This window comes from Triticum urartu, chromosome 2 (assembly GCF_003073215.2).
Source record: "Triticum urartu cultivar G1812 chromosome 2, Tu2.1, whole genome shotgun sequence".
Classification (NCBI taxonomy): Eukaryota; Viridiplantae; Streptophyta; class Magnoliopsida; order Poales; family Poaceae; genus Triticum; species Triticum urartu.
The window spans coordinates 264,989,446-265,016,292 of record NC_053023.1 but is presented as its reverse complement, the minus strand read 5'-3'; positions in this window follow the sequence as shown (position 1 = coordinate 265,016,292).

Below are 26,847 nucleotides of genomic sequence, written 5' to 3'. Positions count from 1 at the left end.
GGTCAACGAAGGAATAGACCTCCTCCCAAGACGTTCCGATTAGACTCGGTACCTCGGTTCTGCAAGACACTTCGATAGGTTAAAACAAGACCAGCAACACCGCCCGAATGTGCCGACAAATCCCGATAGGAGCTGCACATATCTCGTTCTCAGGGCACACTTAGATGAGACTAGCTATGAGTAAAACCAACCCTCAAGTTTCCCCGAGGTGGCCCCGCAGGCAGCTCAGTCGGACCAACACTCAGAGGAGCACTGGCCCGTGGGGTTTAAATAAGATGACCCTCGGGCTCCGGAAACCCAAGGGAAAAAGAGGCTAGGTGGCAAATGGTAAAACCAAGGTTGGGCATTGCTGGAAAAGCTTTAATCAAGGCGAACTATCAAGGGGTTCCCATTATAACCCAACCGCGTAAGGAACGCAAAATCCGGGAACATAACACCGATATGACGGAAACTAGGGCGGCAAGAGTGGAACAAAACACTAGGCGAGAGGCCGAGCCTTCCACCCTTTACCAAGTATATAGATGCAATAAGATAACAAGATAATATAATGATATCCCAACAAGTAAATAAATTTTCCAACAAGGAACGGCCTCCAATCTTCACCTGTAACTAGCAACGCTATAAGAGAGGCTGAGCAAAGCGGTAACATAGCCAATCAACGGTTTGCTAGGACATGGTGGGTTAGAGGTTTGACATGGCAATTTGGGAGGCTTGAAAGCAAGTGGTAGGCATCGTAGTATTGGCATAGCAAAAGAGCGAGCATCTAGCAAAGCAAAGATAGTAGTGATTTCGAGGGTATGATCATCTTGCCTGCAACGTTGTCAGAGTTGACTGGATCCTCGAAAGCAAACTCAACGGGCTCCTCGTTAGCGAATTCGTCTCCCGGCTCTACCCAAACAAGACAAACAGGCAACAAGACACAATCAACCACGTGCAAGACTCAAACAATATGATGCAATAATGGTATGCTATGCGGGATGCGATGCGGGATGCATATGCAAGATTTGACAAGGAATGCATGAACCTGGCCTCAACTTGGGAATCCAAGTGTGCCACTGGAAAGATGAGATGAAATAACTTGAAAACGATATAAAGAACGCCGGAATCAGAGTTACGGTTTGGAAATGGCAAGCAATTCAAATATGACACCGGTCTGCGATTTACATCAAGTAGCCATCTATGCAAAGAGATGAACAAGCTACAGCACCCAAACAAGATAACAAAATACATGGCAGGGATGCATTCATGATGCTTAACAAAAGTCTAGCACTGAGCTACGGCCAATTCATCCATTAACAGGTTCAAACAAGCATGGCAAAAATGCATATGGTAAACAGATCTCAGACTTAGTGAAATTAACACTTGTCTGGAATTTTAGATCAGATAGCACTCTTTGGAGCAACAAAACTACATGCTACAGGAGCTGAACTTGGCAAAGTAAAGCATGGCATGGAGCTAATCAAAGAGCTTAAAAAAAGTCCCTTAGTTACCTTGAGCCAAAAGGGATCAGAAAATACAATTGCAAGCATGTGAACATAGCAAAAACATAATCAGTTCTCAGACTTAGTGAAAACTGGAGCATGCTGAAAACAGATATCAAGTAGGCATGTTTACGAGCTCGATGCACTCACTACGGAGAAAGTCATGATAATCTAAGCATACACCCATCCAGAATACACAAAATGCAAGCTATACATGGAAAGAACAATAGCATAGCATGCACGGATCAACTACAACATCATCGGCAAAATCGCTAACAAGTAGACAATCTGCCCAGATTCGCGAAGTAGCAAAAGTAGAGCTCGATTGACTCAATCTAGGGTGCTCCATAATTGCAAACAAATACATGGATGGATAGAGCACTACAATATTAACAAAACATCCTTACTAATCATCCTCAAAAGAGGCACGGATCACTAGGAAACGACATGAACATATGGCCATATGAGATAAACAGCTCAAGGACTTAGTGGAAATGCTAACTCCCTGAAATCAGCATTACCAAGTGCCTCACTTTGCAAGCTCGTGTTAGTCACCACACACATCACAAAAATATATGGGTTGCACCTCTGGCAAGATGGCTAAACCCTTAACAAAACATATGAAGAACTCATGGGCATAGCATGCACACAATAATCATGGCAAAAATGACAAATATCTAAATGGAGTAGCAGATCTGACAATTATCTCAAGTAGCACTCTTCTAACAGCATTTCAGGCATCAAGATGAACTCAAATGAAAATGATGCAATGGAATGAAATGATGTACTCTCCGAGGAGAACATTTTGATATGCTATATGCCAAAAACGGAGTTACGGATGCAAAGTTACGACACGATGAACATGGCAAGAAAATTAGGGTTTCGGGAGAAGAAACAACCGTCCGGATCTAGATCTGGAAACACTGTAGCGGGCACGGGAAATGAGGTTCGTCGGGAAGCTCGAGCTCGCCGGAGATCGTCGGGGAACGGTGGCCGGGTCGCCGGATCCGGCCTCGGGCCGCGGGGAGGCGCCGGTAACGAGGAGTAGGGGCGGCGGCGTGGTTCGGCGGGGTCGGCGGCGTCCGGGCGCGCGGTGGCCGGCGAGTGCGGCGCGGTGGCGGAGGTGGCTGGCGACGACCCGGTGATGGCGCGCGGCGGCGTCGAGCGAAGGGAGGCGGCACGGGCGCCCTGGCGGTGGGGGGAGCGGCGCTTGGGAGACGGGCCTCGGGGGCCCGGGACGGGATCGCGGGCCGGCGGCGCGGGAGGCGGAGGCGTGACACGTGTCGAGCAGCGGTTGGCGGGGTGTTTTGTCCGGCGCGGACGGACAATGTCCGGCGTGGCGGAGACGAATTTTTAGGGTTTGGACGGGGGAGAGATCCGGATTTTCGGAGGAGGACCTATTTATAGGCATAGGAGGAGCTAGGAGAGGCCAAAAGAGGTGCGGTTTTCGGCCACGCGATCGTGATCGAACGCTCTAGATGATGGAGCAGGTTTTGGTGGGTTTTGGGCCAAATTTAAGGGGTGTTGGGCTGCAACACAAACGAGGCCTTTTCGGTCCCTCGATTAACCGTTGGAGTATCAAACGAAGTCCAAATGGTATGAAACTTGACAGGCGGTCTACCGGTAGTAAACCAAGGCCGCTTGGCAAGTCTTGGTCCAATCCGGAAATGTTTAATCGCCACACACGAAAGAAAGGTAGAAATGACCACCGGAGGAGAACGGAGTGCCGAAATGCAAAACGGACAACGGGGAAAATGCTCGAATGCATGAGATGAACACGTATGCAAATGCAATGCATAAGATGACATGATATGAGATGCATGACAACGACAACAATACACGGAGACAAAAACCCGAACCCGAGAAAATAAGATAACTTAACGCCGGAAACGGCAAGAGTTGGAGTACAAATTGGGAAAGTCATATCCGGGGTGTTACACAAGGCTCTTGCCGGGGTCGTGAAGGCCACCCCGACAGGGGCCTTGCTGGGGGAGTTTCACCTCGCCCCTCTGCTCTTCATGCCTCTGGCCTCGAGCACGGCTCTGGTAGTCTTATGTCTTTGCTTCCTCTTCTGCCCCGCCAAGCGTGGCTGCAGGCGTGTGGCTGCGACTGCCCGTGCACAAGTAAAGGGGTACAAAAAGGACCCCTACTTTTGTACACCGACGCTAGGTGTAATACCTAGTGCATCGGGTCCAATGAAAATCTTTTGTGACAATACTAGTGCAATTTCCTTGGCAAAGGAATCCAGATTTCACAAGAGAACCAAGAACATCAAGAGACGCTTCAATTCCATCTGCGATCAAGTCAACGAAGGAGACATAGAGGTTTGCAAGATACATACGGATCTGAATGTTGCAGACCTGTTGACTAAGTCTCTCTCATGAGCAAAACATGATCAGCACCAAGACTCCATGGGTGTTAGAATCATTAGTATGTATTCTAGATTATCGACTCTAGTGCAAGTGGGATACTGAAGGAAATATGCCCTAGAGGCAATAACAAAGTTGTTATTTATATTTCCTTATATCATGATAAATGTTTATTATTCATGCTAGAATTGTATTAACCGGAAACTTAGTACATGTGTGAATACATAGACAAACAGAGTGTCCCTAGTATGCTTCTACTAGACTAGCTCGTTAATCAAAGATGGTTAAGTTTCCTAGCCATAGACATGTGTTGTCATTTGATGAACGGGATCACATCATTAGAGGATGATGTGATGGACTAAACACATCCGTTAGCTTAGCACTATGATTGTTTAGTTTATTGCTATTGCTTTCTCCATAACTTATACATATTCCTATGACTATGAGATTATGCAACTCCCGAATACTATTGGAACACTTAGTGTGCTATCAAACGTCACAACGTAACTGGGTGATTATAAAGATGCTCCACAGGTGTCTCCGTTGGTGCTTGTTGAGTTGGCATAGATCGAGATTAGGATTTGTCACTCTGATCACTATGAGCCTTGCAAGCAATGTGACTAATGAGTTAGTTACGGGATGATGCATTACAGAACGAGTAAAGAGACTTGCCAGTGACGAGATTGAACTATGTATGATGATACCGACGATCGAATCTCGGGCAAGTAACATACCGATGACAAAGGGAATAACCTATGTTGTTATGTGGTTTGACCGATAAAGATCTTCATGGAATATGTAGGAACCAATATGAGCATCCAGGTTCCGCTATTGGTTATTGACCGGAGATGAGTCTCGGCCATGTCTACATAGTTCTCGAACCCGTAGGGTCCGCACGCTTAACGTTCGATGAAGATATGTATTGTGAGTTATGTGATTTGATGTACTAAAGGTTGTTCGGAGTCCCGGATGTGATCAGGCACATGTCGAGGAGTCTCAAAATGGTCGAGACATAAAGATTGATATATTGGAAGGTTATGTTTGGACACCGGAAAGGTTTCAGATAGGTTCAGGCATTTCTCGGAGTACCGGGAGGTTACCGGAACCCCCCGGAGGGTTAATGGGCCTTCATGGGCCTTAGTGGAAGAGAGGAGGAGGTGGCCAGGTGAAGGTGCCCCCCGCCCCCAAGCCCAATCCAAATTGGGGGGGGGGGGCTTTCCTTCTCTCCTTCCTTCCCCTCCTAGTTGGACTAGGAAAGGGGGGAACCTACTCCTAGTAGGAGTAGGATTCCCCCCCCCCTTGGGGCGCGCCCCATGAGGCCGGCAGATACGTCCATTTGCATCATGGTTTTATATCAATATTTATTGCATTATGGCCTGTTATTACACATTATGTCACAATACTTATGCATATTCTCTCTTATTTTACAAGGTTTACATGAAGAGGGAGAATGCCGACAGCTGGAATTCTGGGCTGGAAAAGGAGCAAATATTAGAGACCTATTCTGCACAACTCTAAAAGTCCTAAAACTCCACAGAAGTCAGTTTTGGAATATATAATTGGGCGAAGAAAGCACCAGAGGGGGGCCACCCACCATCCACGAGGGTGGGGGGCGCGCCCTACCCCCCTGGGCGTGCCCCTGTCTCATGGACCCCCTCGCAGGCCTCCGGTGCCCAAATTTTGCTAGAAAGTCTTTCGCCCTGCAAAAAATCATAAGCAAGCTTTCAGGACGAAGCACCGCCACCATGAGGCAGAACCTTGGCGGAACCAATCTAGGGCTCTGGCGGAGCTGATTTGCCGGGGAAGCATCCCTCCGGGAGGGGGAAATCATCACCATCGTCATCACCATCGATCCTTTCATCAGGAGAGGGTCAATCTCCATCAACATCTTCACCAGCACCATCTCATCTCAAACCCTAGTTCATCTCTTATATCAAATCTTTGTCTCAAAACCTCAGATTGGTACGTGTGGGTTGCTAGTAGTGTTGATTACTCCTTGTAGTTGATGCTAGTTGGTTTATTTGGTGGAAGATCATATGTTCAGATCCTTTATGCATATTAATACCCCTCTAATTATGAACATGAATATGATTTGTGAGTAGTTACGTTTTTTCCTGAGGACATGGTAGAAGTCTTGCTATAAGTAGTCATGTGAATTTGGTATTCGTTCGATATTTTGATGATATCTATGTTGTCTTTCCTCTAGTGGTTTCATGTGAACGTTGACTAGATGACTGTAACGCCCCAAGACCGATGTGCCAGTTGTCTTCCAGTTATTCGTTGTCATTGCCATGTCATCCGCTTGCGTGTTGCATCTTGTCATGTCATCATGTGCATTGCATCATCATGTTTTCAAAACTTGCATCTGTCCCGGTCTCCTCGTTCCTTCCATTGTCCGTTCTGAGCCCAGACACACTTGCACGCGCCCGCGACATGTCCGAAATATTATTTTTTATGTGGCCGGAAATGTTCTCCGAATGGGATGAAAGTTGGCGTGTGGTGTTTTTATGTTGTTAGTAGACTGCCTATCAAGTTTCATCGCATTCGGAGCTCGTTTGATAGCCCAACCGTTAAACTATAGCGGCATTATAGTCGGTCTAACGTCGGACGTTTTCGGTCTCTGGAAGCTGCTGCTGGGCCTCTCTCTCTCCTCTCTTCTCAGCCCACTAGCCCACCTACTTTCCCCTCCGCTCCGGACCGTCCGGTCGAGATCCGATGCCCGAAAACGGAAGAAAACCCCTCCTAATTTCCCCTAACCCTAAACCTTCCCTATATATAGCCCCATGCTGCCATTTTTGGGCAGCCTAGCCCCTCCACCTACCTCTAGCCTTCCCCCTCCTCAGATTCCGCGCCCAGCCGTCCCTCCGCCGCCACTTGGCGCCGCCCGAGTGGGTAGCCGCCACCAGCGCCGCCGCCTGCATCCACTAGGAGCCCGCCACATCGCCTCTCAGCCTCCTCCACCCCGCACGGCTGCCCGAGCCCGCAACCGGCCCGCCTTGGGCTGGATCTGGGCCCAAGCGCCTCCGCCCCCAGCGCCCCGTCTTCCTCCCGCGGGGAGGATCCCGAGCGCCTGTGCTCCGTCGCCTCGTCTACCTCGTTCGCCGGAGCACGCCGCACCATCCGCCGGTGACCTCGACCCCAGGCCGGACCTCCCTTCGCCGCCCCGTGCCCTTCCCTTTCCCTCTCCTTCTCATCTCTCTCCCAGACCTCACATCTCTCTCCCTCGCCCTGCAGGATCCGCCATGGCCGCCCGACCCCGAAGCCCATACATCGACGCCGGTCACCTCTTGGGTGCGCCTCCACCGGATCCGGGACCCCTCGCCTGGATCTGCCCGTTTCCTACATCGCCGGTCGCGCCTGTCGTTGTTTCCCCGTGCGTCGCCCTCGCTGGAGCCGCGCTATGCCGCCGCCGTCATCCTACTTCGAGGAGACGAGCTTCGCGCCCGCTCGCGTTGACTCCCGCGTGGGTCGGATTTCTCTCCGCCGACCCAGCCGCTCCCCTGTGCCGCGCAAGGCCCAGCGCCGCTGGCCTCCTCTGCCAAGCCGGGCCGAGGCCCATGGTGAGGCCACCCCAGCGCCCGTCCTTTTTTTCCCTTTGTTGGGCTTCCTGTCCAGATTCGGCCCAGTTCCTGTTTTTTTTTCAGATCTGCGTTTTAGCCATTTATCCTGAGACTGCAGTTTTACAGAAAAGTCCCCCTGGTTCATGCATTTAATAACTCACTAACCTGCATCGGATTAAAATGTTTTATATATGAAACTTGCTTCAAATTGTGTCTAGTTTCATAATATGTCATTTTCATCCATGTTTAAAATGTCTAAAATGATGTTTGTGTAAATTTGCTCCTATGCCATGCTAAAATGATTTAATTCATAACTATTTAACCGTAGCTCCAAACCTAACAAACTTTATATGTAAATGGGGTAGAATTTTGCCTAGTTTATCATGGTGACTTTGTTTTGCATGCCTAACAACTCTAAAATATGGTTTTGGGCAGAACAGGACCTAACCTAATATATGCACATGAGGAGTTTCCGGAATTGTTGTTTGTTGTTCCCGGCCTCACTTAAACTTTACTAGATGGGTAGTTTTCTTTTGCTTCACCCTCTTGCCATGTTTAACCACATTTAATATTGTTGGGTACATAAACGAGATTGAACTAAATAATTGATGTGGTGCTCCGTCAATATGCAACTCGTTGCATATTGAGCTCCACTTAATATGTAGGATTGTTTGTGCACTTTGTCATGCCATGCTTCATTAAACCGGACATGCATCGTACTTGATTGTGCATCATGCCATGTCTATGTGGTGGTTGTTTACTATGTTGTTTGCTCTTTTCCGGTGTTGCTTCTTCGGGTTGGTTCCGATAACGTCGCATTTGTGAGGGTCCGTTCGTCTACGTCCGTTTATCTTCTTCATGGACTCGTTCTTCTTCCTTGCGGGATTTCAGGCAAGATGATCATACCCTCGAAATCACTTCTATCTTTGCTTGCTAGTTGCTCGCTCTTTTGCTATGCCTATGCTGCGATACCTACCACTTGCTTACCATGCCACCCATATTATTGAACCCAACCTCTAACCCACCTTGTCCTAGCAAACCGTTGATTGGCTATGTTACCGCTTTGCTCAGCCCCTCTTATAGCGTTGCTAGTTGCAGGTGAAGATTGAAATTTGTTCCTTGTTGGGACATGGAGATGTTGTTCCTTGTTGGAACATGTTTTACTTGTTGGGATATCACAATATATCTTATTTAATTAATGCATCTATATGCTTGGTAAAGGGTGGAAGGCTCGGCCTTATGCCTGGTGTTTTGTTCCACTCTTGCCGCCCTAGTTTCCGTCATATCAGTGTTATGTTCCCGGATTTTGCGTTCCTTACGCGGTTGGGTAATAATGGGAACCCCTTGACAGTTCGCCTTAAGTAAAGCTCCTCCAGCGATGCCCAACCTTGGTTTTACCATTTGCCTCACCACCACCTACTTTCCCTTGGGAGTCGCTCTCTCGAGGGTCATCATTATTTTAACCCCCCCGGGCTAGTGCTCCTCTGAGTGTTAATCCGACCGAGTAGACTGCGGGGCCACCTCGGGGCAACTTGAGGGTTGGTTTTACTCGTAGGATGTCTCATCTGAGTGTGCCCTGAGAAAGAGATATGTGCAGCTCCTATCGGGATTTGTCGGCACATTCGGGCGGTGTTGCTGGTTTAGTTTTACCCTGTCGAAATGTCTTGTTGTACCGGGATACCGAGTCTGATCGGAACGTCTCGGGAGGAGGTCTATTCCTTCGTTGACCGTGAGAGCTTGTCATGGGCTAAGTTGGGACACCCCTGCAGGGATTTGAACTTTCGAAAGCCGTGCCCGCGGTTATGGGCAGATGGGAATTTGTTAACGTCCGGTTGTAGAAAACCTGAAGTCAACCTTAATTAAAATGAATCAACAGCGTGTCTTACCGTGATGGTCTCTTTCCGGCGGAGTCCGGGAAGTGAACACGGTGTTGGACTTATGCTTGATGTAGGTTGTTTTAGGATCACTTCTTGATCATACTTTTATCGACCGTGCCTTGCCTTCTCTTCTCGCTCGCATTTGCGTATGTTGGCCACCATATATGCTAGTCGCTTGCTGCAGTTCCACCTCTTACCTTTACCTTACCCATAAGCTTAAATAGTCTTGATTGCGAGGGTGCGAGATTGCTGAGTCCCCGCGACTCACAGATACTTCCAAACCCAGCTTGCAGGTGCCGATGAGTTCGTGCAGACGATGCAACCAAGCTCAAGGAGGAGCTCGATGAAGATCTTGTCCTTTGTGTTGTTTCGTTCTAGTTGATCAGTAGTGGAGCCTAGTTGGGGTCGATCGGGGACCTTGTCGCATTTGGGGTTCTTCTTTTATTTTGGTTCCGTAGTCGGACCTTGATTGTATCTGTTTGATGTAATGCTTTATTTATGTACTTGTGTGAAGTGGCGATTGTAAGCCAACTATCTATCTCCTTCCCTTATATATTACATGGGTTGTGTGAAGATTACCTCACTTGCGACATTGCTTTCTATGCGGTTATGCCTCTAAGTCGTGCTTCGACATGTGGGAGATATAGCCGCATCGAGGGCGTTACAATGACACTTCACCATTGTTTGGGCCTAGGGGAAGGCATTGGGAAGTAATAAGTAGATGATGGGTTGCTAGAGTGACAGAAGCTTAAACCCTAGTTTATGCGTTGCTTTGTAAGGGGATGATTTGGATCCATATGTTTCATACTATGGATAGGTATTCCTTAATACTTCTTTTGTAGTTGCAGATGCTTGGAAAATGGGTTAATCATAAGTGGGATGCTTTTCCAAGTAAGGGCAGTACCCAAGCACCGGTCCACCCACATATCAAATTATCAAAGTAACGAACGCGAATCATATGAGCATGACGAAAACTAGCTTGACGATAATTCCCATGTGTCCTCGGGAGAGCTTTCCTTTATAAAAGAGTTTGTCCAGGCTTTTCCTTTGCTACAAAAAGGATTGGGACACCTTGCTGCACCTTGTTTACTTTTTTACTTGTTACTCGTTACGAATTACCTTATCACAAAACTATCTGTTACCAATAATTTTGGTGCTTGCAGAGAATACCTTACTAAAAACCGCTTGTCATTTCCTTCTGCTCCTCGTTGGGATCGACACTCTTACTTATTGAAAGGACTACGATAGATCCCCTATACTTGTGGGTCATCAAGACTCTTTTCTGGCGCTGTTGCCAGGGAGTGAGGCGCCTTTGGTAAGGAAAGATTTATATAGTGTGCTGAAATTTACTGTCACTTTTTACTATGGAAAGTAATCCTTTGAGGGGCTTTTTCGGGGTATCTTCACCCCCAACCAGTAGAGCAAAGAGTTGCTCCTCAACCTACTAAAAATGTTTACTTTGAAATTCCTTCGGGTATGATAGAGAAACTGCTGGCTAATCCTTTTACAGGAGATGGAACATTACATCCCGATTTGCAGTTAATCTATGTGGATGAAGTTTGTGGATTATTAAAGCTTGCAGGTATGCCCGAGGATGTTATCAAGAAGAAGGTCTTCCCTTTATCTTTGAAGGTAAAGGCATTGACATGGTTTAGGCGATGCGATGATATTGGATTGTGGAACTACAATCGATTGAAATTGGAATATCATCAGAAGTTGTATCCTATGCATATGGTTCATCCTGATCGTAATTATATATATAATTTTTGGCCTCGCGAAGGAGAAAGCATCTCTCATGTTTAAGGGATGGTTAAGTCAATGTTATATTCATGCCCCAATCATGAGCTCTCAAGAGAAATTATTATTCAAAAATTTAATGCTCGGCTTTCTCTTAATAATCGCTCCATGCTTGATACTTCTTGTACTGGTTCTTTTATGATGAAGACTATTGAATTCATATGGGATTTATTGGAAAGAATTAAACACAACTCTTAATATTGGGAACTCGACGAAGGTAGGGAGTCAGGTATAACACCTAAGTTTGATTGTGTCAAATCTTTTATGGATACCGATGCTTTTCATGAATTTAGCACTAAATATGGACTTGACTCTGAGATAGTAGCTTCTTTCTGTGAATCGTTTTCTACTCATGTTGATCTCCCTAAGGAGAAGTGGCTAAAATACCATCCTCCCATCGAAGTAAACGTAGGTGAACCTATTAAAGTTGAAGAAAAGACTATCACTTATAATGTTGATTCTATTGTTCGATGCCATGAAATGATTTTTGGTGAGTGGCATGAGCTTGCAAAGTTGCTATCATGAATCTGTTTGTGCCATGCTATGTTTTTCTACTGTCTGAAACTGTTCATATCACTTGCCATGTTTGCATTGATCCTACCATCTTTTCTGTGCATCTTTGGCTAAAGTTCAGTAAGGGAGTTTTGTTCATTACCTTTAGTACTAGCATGCCATACTCTTGTTTGCATGATAGGATACCGTAGCATGTTGTTTGCTAGCTCTAAACATTGCTACCTGATGTTGTTTATGCCATGTTTAGTACTTTCTCTAAGTCTGTGAAACTGTTGTCATTTGCATTTTAGCCATGTTGTGTTAGGCTTGTTCTAGTGAGTTCTAGCAGGAGCTCAGTGTTCATGATTTGCAGAGCTTCACTTTTATTTTACTTCCATGCGCTTTGTTGCTATGTTGGAGTGTTATAGCATAGTTTCTTGATGCATCTTAAGTGCTATGATGTTGTGATACGTCCATTTTGCATCATTCTTCAATATCGATATTTATTGCATTATGGGCTGTTATTACACATTATGTCACAATACTTATGCCTATTCTCTCTTATTTTACAAGGTTTACATAAAGAGGGAGAATGCCGGCAGCTGGGACTCTGGGCTGTAAAAGGAGCAAATATTAGAGACCTGTTCTGCACATCTCCAAAAGTCCTGAAACTTCATGGAAGACGTTTTCAGAATATATAAAAATTACTGAGCGCAGGAAGTTCACCAGGGGGGCCACACCCTGCCCACGAGGGTAGGGGGCGCCCCTACCTCGTGGGCCCCCTGGTGGCCCTCCGATGGCCATCTTCTGCTATATGGAGTCTTTCGATTAGGGAAAAAACTCATAAGCCATCTCCTCGGACGAAACTCCGCCGCCACGAGGCGGAACCTTGGCGGATCCAATCTAGGGCTCCGACGGGGCTGTTCTACCGGGGAAACTTCCCTCCGGGAGGGGGAAATCATCACCATCATCATCACCGACGCTCCTCTCATCGGGAGAGGGCAATCTCCATCAACATCTTCACCAGATCCATCTCCTCTCAAAACCCTAGTTCATCTCTTGTATCCAATTCTTGTCTCCAAGTCCGGGATTGGTACTAGTAGGTTGCTAGTAGTGTTAATTTCTCCTTGTAGTTGATGCTAGTTGGTTTATTTGGTGGAAGATCATATTTTCAGATCCTATATGCATATTAATACCCCTCTGATTATGAACATTAATATGCTATGTGAGTAGTTACGTTTGTTCCTAAGGACATGGGAGAAGTCTTGCTATTAGTAGTCATGCGAATTTGGTATTCGTTCAATATTTTGATGAGATGTATGTTGTCTCTCCTCTAGTGGTGTTATGTGAACGTCGATTACAGAACACTTCACCATTATTTGGGCTTAGAGGAAGGCATTGGGAAGTAATAAGTAGATGATGGGTTGCTAGAGTGACAGAAGCTTAAACCCTAGTTTATGCGTTGCTTCGTAAGGGGCTGATTTGGATCCATATGTTTCATGCTATGGTTAGGTTTACCTTAATACTTTTGTTGTAGTTGTGGATGCTTGCAATAGAGGTTAATCATAAGTGTGATGCTTGTCCAAGTAAGGATAGTACCCAAGCACCGGTCCACCCACATAACAAATTATCAAAGTATCAAACGTGAATCATATGAATGTGATGAAAACTAGCTTGACGATATTCCCATGTGTCCTCGGGAGTGCTTTTCTCTATATAAGAGTTTGTCCAGGCTTGTCCTTTGCTACAAAAAGGATTGGGCCACCTTGCTGCACTTTATTTACTTTTGTTGCTTGTTGCTCCTTACAAATTATCCTATCACAAAAGTATCTGTTACCATTTATTTTAGTACTTGCAGAGAATACCTTGCTGGAAACCGCTTATCATTTCCTTTTGCTCCTCGTTGGGTTCGACACTCTTACTTATCGAAAGGACTACGATAGATCCCCTATACTTGTGGGTCATCAAGACTCTTTTCTGGCACCGTTGCCGGGGTGTGAAGCTCCTTTGGTAGGTGGAATTTCGTAAGGAAAAATTTATATAGTTTGCTGAAATTTACCGTCACTTGTTACTATGGAAAGTAATCCTCTGAGGGGCTTGTCCAGGGTATCTTCACCCCGACCAGTAGAGCAAAGAGTTGCTCCTCAACCTAATGAACCTACTGAAAATGAAAATGTCTACTTTGAAATTCCTTCGGGTATGATAGAAAAACTACTAGCTAATCCTTTTGCAGGAGACGAAACAACGCATCCTGATGAGCACCTAATATATGTGGATGAAGTTTGTGGATTATTTCAGCTTGCAGGTGTACCCGAAGATATTATTAAGAAGAAGGTCTTCCCTTTATCATTGAAGGAAGATGCATTGACATGGTATAGGCTATGTGATGATACGGGGTCATGGAACTACAAACGATTGAAATTGGAATTTCATCAGAAGTTTTATCCTATGCATCTTGTTCATCATGATCGCAATTATATATATTATTTTTGGCCTCGCGAAGGAGAAAGCATCGCTCAAGCTTGGGGGAGGCTTAAATCAATGTTATATTCATGCCCCAATCATGAGCTCTCAAGAGAGATGATTATTCAAAATTTATATGCTCGGCTTTTTGATAATAATCGCACCATGCTCGATACTTCTTGTGTTGGCTCTTTTATGACGAAGACTATTGAATTCAAATGGGATTTATTGGAAAGAATTAAACGCAACTCTGAAGATTGGGACCTCGACGAAGGTAAGGCATCAGGTATGACACCTCAGTTTGATTGTGTTAAATCTTTTATGGATACCGATGTTTTTCGTAAATTTAGCACTAAATATGGACTTGACTCTAAGATAGTAGCTTCTTTCTATGAATCTTTTTCTACTTATGTTGATCTCCCCAAGGAGAAGCGGTTTAAATATCATCCTCCCATAGAAGTAAAAGTAGCTGCACCTATTAAAGTTGAAGAAAAGACTATCACTTATAATGATCCTATTGTTCCTACTTCTTATGTTGAGAAACAACCTTTTCCTGTTAGGATAAAAGATAATGCTAAAGCTTCAACTGTGGTTCCTAAAAGCAATATTAGAACTTATACCCCTCCTGAACAAGTTAAAGTTGAACCTAATATTGCTATTGTTAAAGATCTCTTGTCTGATAATATTGATGGGCATGTTATTCATTTCCGTGATGAGACTGCTAGAATTGCTAAACCTTGTGCTAAAGATAAACCTAGATCTTTGGTAGGCATGCCTGTTATTTCTGTTAAAATAGGAGATCATTGTTATCATGGCTTATGTGATATGGGTGCTAGTGCTAGTGCAATACCTTTTGACTTATGCAAAGAAATTAGGCATGACATTGCACCCGCTGAGTTAGAAGATATTGATGTCACAATTAAACTTGCCAATAGAGATACTATGTCACCAATGGGAATTGTTAGAGATGTTGAAGTCTTGTGTGAGAAAACTAAATATCCTGCTGATTTTCTTGTTCTTGGTTCCCCACAAGATAGCTTTTGTCCCATTATATTTGGTAGACCCTTCTTAAACACTGTTAATGCTAAGATATATTGCAAAAAGGATGTTGTTACTATCGGCTTAGATGATATGTCTTATGAATTTAATTTCTCTAAATTTAGTAGACAACACTGTGAGGAAGAACTACCTAGTAAGGATGAAATTATTGGTCTTGCTTCTATTGCCGTACCTCCTAGTGATCCTTTAGAACAATATTTGCTAGACCATGAAAATGATATGTTTATGAATGAAAGAAGGGAAATAGATGAAGTATTCTTTAAACAGGAACCTATTCTGAAACACAATTTGCTTGTTGAAATCCTAGGGGATCCTCCTCCACCCAAGGGTGATCCCGTGTTTGAGCTTAAACCGTTGCCTGATACTCTTAAATATGCTTATCTTGATGAGAAAAAGATATATCCTGTTATTATTTGTGCTAACCTTTCAGAGCATGAGGAAGAGAGATTATTGAAAACTCTGAAGAAGCACCATGTTGCTATTTGGTATACTCTTGATAATCTGAAGGGCATTAGTCCCACTCAATGTCAACATAAAATAAATTTGGAAGAAGATGCTAAACCAGTTCGTGATCATCAACGACGACTGAATCCTAAAATGAAAGAAGTGGTAAGAAAGGAAATACTAAAGCTCATTAAGGCAGGTATAATTTATCCCGTTGCTGATAGTCAGCGGGTAAGTCATGTCCATTGTGTCCCTAAGAAGGGAGGTACTACTGTCATTCCTAATGATAAAGATGAATTGATTACTCAAAGAATTATTACAGGTTATAGGATGGTAATTGATTTCCGCAAATTAAATAAGGCCACTAAAAAGGATCATTACCCTTTACCTTTTATCGATCAAATGCTAGAAAGATTATCCAAACATACACATTTTTTCTTTCTAGATGGTTATTCTGGTTTCTCTCAAATACCTGTGTCAGCCAAGGATCAATCAAAGACTACTTTTACTTGCCCTTTTGGTACTTTTTCTTATAGACGTATGCCTTTGGGTTTATGTAATGCACCTGCTAACTTTCAAAGATGCATGATGGCTATATTCTCTGACTTTTGTGAAAAGATTTGTGAGGTTTTCATGGACGATTTCTCCGTCTATGGATCTTCTTTTGATGATTGCTTGAGCAACCTTGATCGAGTTTTGCAGAGATGTGAAGAAACTAATCTTGTCTTGAATTGGGAAAAGTGCCACTTTATGGTTAATGAAGGTATTGTCTTGGGGCATAAAGTTTTTGAAAGAGGTATTGAAGTTGATAAAGCTAAGGTTGATGCTATTGAAAAGATGCCATGCCCCAAAGACATCAAAGGTATAAGAAGTTTCCTTGGTCACGCCGGATTTTATAGGAGGTTCATTAAGGACTTCTCAAAAATTTCTCGGCCTCTGACTAATTTATTACAAAAAGATATACCATTTGTCTTTGATGATGATTGTGTAGAAGCATTTGAAATACTTAAGAAAGCATTGATCTCTGCACCTATTGTTCAGCCACCTGATTGGAATTTACCCTTTGAAATTATGTGTGATGCTAGTGATTATGCTGTAGGTGCTGTCCTAGGGCAAAGAGTTGATAAGAAATTAAACGTTATTCAATATGCTAGTAAAACCCTAGACAATGCTCAAAGAAATTATGCTACTGCTGAAAAAGAATTCTTAGTAGTTGTATTTGCTTGTGATAAGTTCAGACCTTATATTGTTGATTCTAAAGTAACTATTCACACTGATCATGCTGCTATTAAATATCTTATGGAAAAGAAAGATGCTAAACCTAGACTTATTAGATGGGTTCTCTTGCTACAAGAATTTGACTTACATATTTTTGATAGAAAGGGAACTGAGAACCCCGTTGCAGACAACTTGTTTAGGTTAGAAAATGTGCTTGATGACCCACTACCTATAGATGATAGCTTTCCTGATGAGAAATTAAATATCGTAAATGCTTCTCATACTGCTCCATGGTATGCTGATTATGCTAATTACATTGTTGCCAAATTCATACCACCTAGTTTCACATACCAGCAGAAGAAAAAGTTCTATGATTTGAGGCATTACTTTCGGGGTGACCCACATCTTTATAAAGAAGGAGTAGATGGTGTTATTAGACGTGTACCTGAGCATGAACATGAACATATCCTACTCAAGTGTCACTCCGAAGCTTATGGAGGACAGCATGCTGGGGATAGAACTGCACATAAGGTATTGCAATCTGGTTTTTTATTGGCCTACTCTCTTCAAGGATGCCCGTAAGTTTGTCTTATCTTGTGATGAATGTCAAAGAATTGGTAATATTAGTAGACGTCAAGAAATGCCTATGAACTATTCACTCGTTATTGAACCATTTGATGTTTGGGGCTTGACTATATGGGACCTTTTCCTGCCTCTAATGGTTATACACATATTTTAGCTGCTGTTGATTACGTTACTAAGTGGGTAGAAGCTATTCCAACTAGTAGTGCTGATCATAACACTTCTATTAAAAATGCTTAAAGAAGTTATTTTTCGAAGATTTAGAGTCCCTAGATATTTAATGACTGATGGTGGTTCACATTTTATTCATGGTGCTTTCCGTAAAATGCTTGCTAAATATGATGTTAATCATAGAATTGCATCTCCTTATCACCCACAGTCTAGTGGTCAAGTAGAATTGAGCAACAGAGAACTCAAATTAATTTTGCAAAAGACTGTTAATAGATCTAGAAAGAATTGGTCCAAGAAACTTGATGATGCATTATGGGCCTATAGAACTGCATATAAAAATCCTATGGGTATGTCTCCGTATAAAATGGTTTATGGAAAAGCATGTCACTTACCTCTCGAACTAGAACACAAGGCATATTGGGCTATTAAAGAGCTCAATTATGATTTCAAACTTGCCGGTTAGAAGAGGTTATTTGATATTAGCTCACTCGATGAATGGAGAACCCAAGCCTACGAAAATGCCAAGTTGCTTAAAGAAAAAGTTAAAAGATGGAATGATAAAAGGATACAAAAGCGTGAGTTTAATGTAGGTGATTATGTATTGCTATACAACTCTCATTTAAGATGTTTTGCAGGAAAAATTCTCTCTAAATGGGAAGGTCCTTATGTTATAGAGGAGGTCTATCGTTCCGGTGCCATAAAAATCAACAACTTCGAAGGCACAAATCCGAAGGTGGTGAACGGTCAAAGAATCAAACATTATTTCTCAGGTAATCCCATAAATGTTGAAACCAATGTTATTGAAACCGTAACCCCGGAGGAATACATAAGGGACACTTTCAGGAACGTTTCAGACTCTGAAAAGGAATAGGTATGTGGTATGGTAAGTAAACCGACTCCAAAATAGTTTTTAAGGCTATATTTCTCCGTTTTGGAATATTTCGAAAAATAGAAAAATAAGAAGCAGTCCGGGAAGGACACGAGGCCTCCACGAGGGTGGAGGGCACGCCCCCTACCTCGTGGTCACCTTGAGCGCTTTCCGGACTCCATTTTCTTACACGACACGTATTTTGGTCGGTAAAAATTTATTATATAACCTCCCGAAGGTTTTGACCACCGTATCACGCAAATATCTCTTGTCTTTGTTTCGAGTTGTTTTCTGTCAGGGTTATCAAGGCCAGGCATTATGTCGTCTCCCTCCTCCTCCAACCATGAGGGCAACGATGCTTGGCTAATGAAGATAGAGCTGATGAGAGAAGAACCCATGGAGACCAACAAGGATGAAAGGATCAAGAAGGCCACGGAGGACCAAGTCCCGGCAACAGAAGACATCCTTCAACTTGATCACAATCTTCTTACCCCAATTGAGATCGAAGCTTTCAAGATGATTGAGTTAGCTCGTATACAAAATAAGTATCTCACACGTGAAAATATTTTGTTGAAGGAGCATATCATCGCACTCAAAAGGCATTATCCGCGAGTTAGAAGACCTCCTATGATCGATGTGCGACTATCCACCATCAACAACTCCACCTTCTCCACCAACAAAGAAGAATTGAGTATCTGGTATGGGCACTCCCCTTGGCAACTGCCAAGCTTTGGGAAGTGCCCCGGTATCGTATCACCATCACTTTTATCTTTACCATTTTTCTTAGTTCGATCCTTTTGGTAATATCTTGATCTAGTAGAATAAAGTTTATGGCATGATCTAGTTTTGAGTTTTGCTTTATGATCCATCTATGTAATCGAGTTCGTGAACTATATATAATAAAGATTAGTGTTGAGTCAAGGGCTTGATTATTTTTCCATGATCCTAAGTGAATAGAAGAAAAGAGAAATAAATAAAAAAGGAAACAAAGAGATCATATGGATCTTATGGATCTTATGGAGAGTAATGAGCTCACATGGAAAAGGTATGATGAATAAAAGTTGTTGAGAGTTGACAAACATAGTTTTGGTCATCGTTGAAATTAATAGGAAGTAATAAAGAAAGAGAGGTCTTCACATATAAATATACTATCTTTGACATCTCTTATGATTATGAGCACTCATTAAAATATGACATGCTAAAGAGTTGACGTTGGACAAGGAAGACAACGTAATTGGTTATGTTTTCTTACATCTGAGATAAATTATATTGTCAAGGATCATCCAACATGGTTGAGCTTGCCTTTCCCCCTCATGCTAGCCAAATTCATCGCACCAAGTAGAGATACTACTTGTGCTTCCAAATACCTTTAAACCAGTTTTGCCATGAGAGTCCACCATACCTACCTATGGATTGAGTAAGATCCTCCAAGTAAGTTGTCATCGGTGCAAGCAATAAAAATTGCTCTCTAAATATGTATGACTTATTAGTGTGGGAGAAAATAAGCTTTATACGATCGTGTGATATGGAAGAAATAAAAGCGACAACTGCATAATAAAGGTCCATATCACAAGTGGCAATATAAAGTGACGCTCTTTAGCATTAAGATTTTGTGCATCCAACCATAAAAGTGCATGACAACCTCTGCTTCCCTCTGCGAAGGGCCTATCTTTTACTTTTATCTCCTACCTTGCATAAGAGTCTTGGTGATCTTCACCCTTCCTTTTTTACATTTTGTCCTTTGGCAAGCACAGTATGTTGGAAAGATCCTGGTATATATGGCTAATTGGATGTGAGTTTTCATGAACTATTATTGTTGACATTACCCTTGAGGTAAAACGTTGGGAGGCAAAACTATAAGCCCCTATCTTTCTCTGTGTCCGATTAAAACTCCATACCCATAAGTATTGCGTGAGTATCGGCAATTGTGAAAGACTATATGATAGTTGAGTATGTGGACTTGCTGAAAAGCTCTTATACATTGACTCTTTCCTATGTTATGATAAATTGCAATTGCTCCAATGACTGAGATTATAGTTTGTTAGTTTTCAATGAAGTTTACGATTCATACTTGAACTTGTGATTGAATTATTACTCTAGCATAAGAAATCATATGCCAAGAATTATGTAAGTTGTTGATCTAAGAATGATCATGATGCCCTCATGTCTGTATTTTACTTTTATCGACACCTCTATCTCCAAACATGTGGACATATTTTTCGATTTCGGCTTTCGCTTGAGGACAAGCGAGGTCTAAGCTTGGGGGAGTTGATACGTCCATTTTGCATCATGCTTTTATATCTATATTTATTCATTATGGGCTGTTATTACACATTATGTCACAATACTTATGCCTATTCTCTCTTATTTTACAAGGTTTACATAAAGAGGGAGAATGCCGGCAGCTGGGACTCTGGGCTAGAAAAGGAGCAAACATTAGAGACCTATTCTGCACAGCTCCAAAAGTCCTGAAACTTCACGGAAGACGTTTTCCGAATATATAAAAAATACTAAGCGCAAGAAGTTCACCAGGGGGGCCACACCCTACCCACGAGGGTGGGGGGCGCGCCCTACCCCCTGGGTGCGCCCCCTACTTTGTGGGCTCCCTGGTGGCCCTCCAATGGCCATCTTCTGCTATATGGAGTCTTTCGATGAGGAAAAAAATCGTAAGCCATCTCCTCGGATGAAACTCCGCCGCCACGAGGCGGAACCTTGGCGGATCCAATCTAGGGCTCCGGCAGAGCTGTTCTGCCAGGGAAACTTCCCTCCGGGAGGGGGAAATCATCGCCATCGTCATCACCAACGGTCCTCTCATCAGGAGAGGGTAATCTCCATCAACATCTTCACCAGCACCATCTCGTCTCAAAACCCTAGTTCATCTCTTGTATCCAATTCTTGTCTCCAAGTCCGGGATTGGTACTAGTAGGTTGCTAGTAGTGTTAATTACTCCTTGTAGTTGATGCTAGTTGGTTTATTTGGTGGAAGATCATATGTTCAGATCCTATATGCATATTAATACCCCTCTAATTATGAACATTAATATGCTTTGTGAGTAGTTACGTTTGTTCCTAAGGACATGGGAGAAGTCTTGCTATTAGTAGTCATGTGAATTTGGTATTCGTTCACTATTTTGATAAGATGTATGTTGTCTCTCCTCTAGTGGTGTTATGTGAACATCGACTACATAACACTTCAGCATTATTTGGGCCTTGAGGAAGGCATTGGGAAGTAATAAGTAGATGATGGGTTGCTAGAGTGACAGAAGCTTAAACCCTAGTTTATGCGTTGCTTCGTAAGGGGCTGATTTGGATCCATATGTTTCATGCTATGGTTAGGTTTACCTTAATACCTTTGTTGTAGTTGCGGATGCTTGCAATAGAGGTTCATCATAAGTGGGATGCTTGTCCAAGTAAGGACAGTACCCAAGAACCGGTCCACCACATACCAAATTATCAAAGTACCGAAGGCGAATCATATGAATGTGATGAAAACTAGCTTGACGATATTCCCATGTGTCCTCGGGAGCGCTTTTCTCTATATAAGAGTTTGTCCAGTCTTGTCCTTTGCTACAAAAAGGATTGGGCCACCTTGCTGCACTTTATTTACTTTTGTTACTTGTTGCTCGTTACAAATTATCCTATGACAAAACTACCTGTTAGCACTTATTTCAGTACTTGCAGAGAATACCTTGCTGGAAACCATTTATCATTTCCTTCTGCTCCTCATTGGTTTCGACACTCTTACTTATCGAAAGGACTATGAGAGATACCCTATACTTGTGGGTCATCATGCTGTTAAGCATAGTTTTTGCATCGTTCTTGTTTTGCTCGTCATTTGCAAACCATGCATCCGTTTCTGGTGATCCTTATATCGATTTCGACCAAAAAGACTCACTATTTCCAGTGGCATGCTTGGTTTTCCAAGTTGATGCCATGATCATGTTTTTCCTTCCCGAGTACCCAGATGCATTGCACATCATATCTTGCATCCCATGTCATGTCTTGCATCATGTTTCTTGTGCATTGCACCGTGATTGATTGTTGTTCCGTTGCTTGTGTTCTTGCTTGGGTAGAGCCAGGAGACGAGTTCGTGAACGAGGATCCTATTGAGTACATTTAAAAGGAGCAAGCTTTCGATAACCCTGAGAACTTTGCAAGCAAGATGATCATTACCCCCGATATCACTTCTATCTTTGCTTGCTAGTTGTTCGTTCTATCGCTATGTCGCGCTACCTACCAATTTTTTATCATGCCTCCCATATTGCCAAGTCAAGCCTCTAACCCACCTTCCTAGCAAACCATTGTCTGACTATATTACCGCTTTTTCTCAGCCCCTCTTATAGTGTTGCTAGTTGCAGGTGCCTTGCAGGTTGTTCCATGTTGCAACATGGATATGTTGGGATATCACAATATATTTTATTTAATTAATGCATCTATATACTTGGAAAAGGGTGGAAGGCTTGTCCTTCTGCTCGGTGTTTTGTTCCACTCTTGCCGCCCTAGTTTTTGTCATACCGGTATTAAGTTCCTTGATTTTGCGTTCCGGTTGGGGTTATGGGACCCCCTTGACAGCTCGCTTTGAATAAAAATCCTCCAGCAAGGCCCAACCTTGGTTTTACCATTTGCTTAATAACAACTAAAAACTTGCCTAGGGACTTTTCGGACCCTGAGGATTTCTTAATTCAACCCCCCTGGGCCAGTGCTCCACTGAGTGTTGGTCCGAACCGGGCAGCCTGCGGGGCCACCTCGGGGAAACTCGAGGGTTGGTTTTACTCCTAGCTTGTCCCATCTGGAATGCCCTGAGAACGAGATATGTGCAGCTCCTATCGAGATTTGTCGGCACATCCGGGCGGTCTTGCTGGTCTTGTTTTACCATTGTCAAAATGTCTTGTAACCGGGATTCTGATACTGATCGGGTTATTCTGGGAGAAGGAATATCCTTCGTTGATCGTCAGAGCTTGTGATGGGATAGGTTGGAACACCCCTGCAGGGTTTAAACTTTCGAGAGTCGTGCCCGTGGTTATGTGGCAGATGGGAATTTATTAATATCCGGTTATAGAGAACTTGACACTTGACTTATTTTAAAAGACATCAACCGCGTGTGTAACCGTGATGGTCTCTTTTCGGTGGAGTACGGGAAGTGAACACGGTTGGGTTATGTATGAACGTAAGTAGTTCAGGATCACTTCTTGATCATTTCTAGTTTACGACTGTTTGCATAGTTTCTCATCTTACTCTTGCACTCGTATGTTAGCCACCATATTTTCTTAGCGCTTGCTGCAACTCCACCTCATAACCACATCCTACTCATAAGCTTAAATAGTGTTGATCTCGTTGGTTTTGAGATTGCTGAGTCCTCATGACTCACAGATACTACCAAAACAGTTGCAGGTGCCAATGATACCAGTGCAGGTGATGCCACTAAGCTCAAGTGGGAGTTTGACGAAGACCTTGGCCGTTACTATGTTTCGTTTCTGTATGATCAGTAGTGGTGCCCAGTTGGGACGATCGGGATTTAGCATTTGGGGTTGTCTTCTTTTCATTTGGTTTCGTCCGTAGTCGGACTATGTGTGTACTCTCAATGATGTATGATATTTTTATCATTGTGTGACGTGGTGATTATAAGCCAACTATTTATTCATCCTTGTTCTTATACATGGGATTGTGTGAAGATGACCCTTATTGCGATGAAACCACAATGCGGTTATGCCTCTAAGTCATGCCTCGACACGTGGGAGATATAGCCGCATCTTGGGTGTCACACCAACGGGGAGGTCAAGGTAGAACAAATATTCCCACAAGTTGTATCGACCACCGATACAACTCTACACACACTTGACGTTTGATTTATCGGAAACAAGTATGAAACTATTTTGCAAGAATAAAACTATGATTTCTTTGCGAGAATAAAACAACAAATAACCTGCAAGGTTATAAAAGTGGGTAGCTTGTGTCAACAAGAAAGTCATTTGTCCCTAGGCAAGCGATAACAAGTACCGGTAATCATTCTTGCAATTTTATATGAGGGAGAGGCATGAGCTAACATACTTTCTCTACATGGATCATATGCACTTATGATTGGAACTCTAGCAAGAATCCTCAACTACTAAAGATCATTAAGGTCATGAAACCCAACCATAGCATTAAGTATCAAGTCCTATTTATCCCATACGAAACAACCCACCTACTTGGGTTTAAGCTTGTGTCACTCTCGCAACCCACCATAAGAAATCATGAACATATTGCAACACCCTATAGCGAGGGCCCCTCACGTTTGTGCGAGACAGAGGGCGCCATAGGACAACACCATAAATAAAATATACAATCATACCAACCAAGATCATGATTAACCCATAGGACAAAACGAGTCTACTCCAACATCATAGGATAACGATAGATCATTGGGAAATAATATGTGGAGTTGAGCACCATGTTTAAGTAGAGATTACAGCGGGGAGAAGAGGTGTTACACCGCTGCATAGAGGGGAAAAGAGTTTGTGTTGACGGTAGCAAGATTGCTGATGTAGATCGCCGTCACGATCCTTGCGCCGTCAGCACTCACGCGCCACTGGGAGAGAGGGGAGAGAGCCCCCCTGCTTCTTCTTCCTTGACCCCCCCCCTAGATGGGAGGAGAGTTCCCCCTCTGGTCCATGGCCTCCATGGTGGCGGAGGGGCAGGGGCCCCTCCGAGATTGGATCTCCCTCTCTGTTCTCTTCTGTTTCGCATTCCTCAGATCTGGCCGAAAACCGTTTCATATATTCCAGGAGATCCATAACTCCCATTACGCTGAGATTTTAACATGATTTTTTTTCCAGATATAAGCTTCCTTGCCCCTGAAGTTGAGCTCCAACCGACGTTCGGGGAGGGCACAACCCACCACCACGCGAAAGGGGCCTCTGGCGCACCCTGGTTTCTTGTGGGCTATGTGGGCCTCCGTTTGTGCTGATTCCAACTCCCAAAAATCACATATATTCCAAAATAATTCTCTATAAAATTTTATTGCATTTGGACTTCGTTTGATATGGATTTTCTACAAGACAAAAAACATGCAAAAAACAGGAACTGGCACTAGGCACTGGATCAATAGGTTAGTCCAATAAATCATATAAAAAGTTGCCAAATTATGTGAAAGTTGTATAATATTGGCATGAAACAGTCAAAAATTATAGATACGATGGAGACGTATCACCGCTATGTACTTCTAGTTTCATCCTTGCAAACTTATCCTTACACCTACAAAGTAGTTTCGTACTTATTCTAGGTAATGCAAACGTTAAGTGTGCGTAGAGTTGTATCGATGGTCGATAGAATTTGAAGGGAATATAAATTCTACCCTTAGCTCCTCATTGGGTTCGACACTCTTATTTATCTAAAAATATATAGTTGATCCCCTACACTTGTGGGCTATCAAGACCTTTTCTAGCGTCGCTGCCGAGGAGCAATAGTGTGGGGTGAATATTCTCATGTGCGCTTGTTTGCTTTATAACTAAGTAGTTTTTATTTTATGTTCTAAGTTGCTCTCTATCTTTAGTTATGGATATGTGATGACCCACATGTATAGGGGATCAGTGGTAGTTGTCGGTTTCAAAACCGGAGGATCTCGGGTAGGGGGTCCCGAACTGTGCGTCTAGGCTGGATGGTAACAGGAGGCAGGGGACACAATGTTTTACCCAGGTTTGGGCCCTCTTGATGGAGGTAAAACCCTACGTCCTGCTTGATTAATATTGATGATATGGGTAGTACAAGAGTAGATCTACCACGAGATCAGAGAGGCTAAACCTTAGAAGCTAGCCTATGGTATGATTGTATGTTGTGGTTGTTGTTGTCCTACGGACTAAAACCCTCTTTGGTTTATATAGACACCGGAGAGGGTTAGGGTTACATAAGGTCGGTTACAAAGGAGGAGATATCCATATCTGTATTGCCTAGCTTGCCTTCCACGCCAAGTAGAGTCCCATCCGGACACGAGACGAAGTCTTCAATCTTGTATCTTCATAGTCTAACAGTCCGGCCAATGGAGATAGTCCGGCTGTCCGGAGACCCCCTAATCCAAGACTCCCTCAGTAGCCCCTGAACCAGGCTTCAATGACGATGAGTCCGGCGCGTAGTATTGTCTTCGGCATTGCAAGGCGGGTTCCTTCTCCGAATACATCATAGAAGAATTTGAATACGAGGATAGTGTCCGACCCTGCAAAATAAGTTCTACATTCCACCGTAGAGAGAATAATATTTTCGCAGATCTAATTTGCTGACTTTTCTTAACAGTATGACGTCATGTCATGGCCCGGCGATTATTCGAACCGTTCCCTTTAACCGGCCCCGCACATAACGCGAGGTAGTTTTTCGACACGTCTTGTCAAAGCAGAGATCGTGTCCCCTTATTGCGGGATTCTCATCAATACGGGCATGGGTAACCCAACCGCACCATCAATCGCACCGCTTGGGAGATAAGCGAGTTTTACCAGGA